The sequence below is a fragment of the Teleopsis dalmanni genome, chromosome 1 (genome assembly GCF_002237135.1).
Source record: "Teleopsis dalmanni isolate 2A chromosome 1, ASM223713v2, whole genome shotgun sequence".
Taxonomy (NCBI): domain Eukaryota; kingdom Metazoa; phylum Arthropoda; class Insecta; order Diptera; family Diopsidae; genus Teleopsis; species Teleopsis dalmanni.
In genome coordinates this window covers 226163226-226164500 of record NC_051846.1, presented here as the reverse complement: position 1 = coordinate 226164500, position 1275 = coordinate 226163226, and positions in this window count along the sequence as shown.

The following is a 1275-nucleotide window of genomic DNA, read 5'->3' as shown; positions in this document are numbered from 1 at the left end:
AAGCAGTGGTTAAAACTGTTCACAAGAAAAAATAGTGTTGAGATATTGTATATAAAATAAATTAAATATATGTTTACAAAAAAATTCGATAAAAATAATGTTTTAGGTTAAAATGATTGAAAATTTTTTAAATGAATAAATTTTGAAGGAATATAGTTTTTAAACGTATTTAATTATGAGGACGACTTAAATTTGAAATTGGAGTACAGTAACGTAGTAAATTGTTGGCAACTTCTTCTTAAATTAAATCTTATAGGATATAATAGTACAAAGCATTTTATATATATAAAACATTTTATTTATATCCTGCAATTTTAAATTGACTGTAAGGTTATCTTAGTTTATTTAAGATTTAACAATTATGTCTAATTTTTTTTTTTATGTATTTGCTTTTCGCTAAAGTCTTCAATTTCCTTGATTTTTCCTCCTAAAATTTCATTACATTTCATTAGTCCTTCAGCTAAAAAGGTATTCATTAGATACAAAATTTAATTTAATTAATTTTTCTCAAGTTTTAACCCGACAATACGTTTAGCTCGTTTAATCCCAAACATCAAACAACAAATCAAGCGCAGAGGATCAACAATGACATAACCAACAATAATCAATCAGAAACAATTCCCAGAGTGAAACATACTCAAGTGTATGAGTAACTCAATACCGAAAATTTTATTGCAGAGGAGGGGGAAAAAAGAATGCGATAGAAAAAAGAGAAAAATTTTGGTAAAAACAAAGAATGCAAAACTTAGTAACAAATTTGATAAACAACAAAGGCAAATGTTGTTAAATTGTTATGAAAATTGTTTGTTGGCTCACACTTTGAACATACAACGCACACCCAAAGGACTTAATATGAAAGTCCTTTCGGCTGAGTGTGTGTGTGTGTGTGTGTTGTTAAGTAAGTAAAAGTTGTTGTGCTCTGTTTACTTGGCTGAATATGTAAACTACTGCTTAAATGTGTAACTTAAAAGTTGCCAACGAAGTTTGCTTAAGTCGAAATAAACTTCTCACAAAAGTGGTAAGTTGGAGATCAAACTGTCTCAGGGTCGCAAGATTTGTACTTTGGCAGGTTTTTAAAAAATCTTTACAAATTCTGACACCAATGCATATTTGGGTTGTGTTTTTTATACAAAACGATCATTGTTATATAAAATTAACTTATACTCTTTCGTGAAGGCATTATGAAGAACATAAGAAACTGAAACCAAAATGTTTAAATTAGTCTCAAATAATATATTTTTTTATTTATTAAACAATATATAAAAATACACCTTC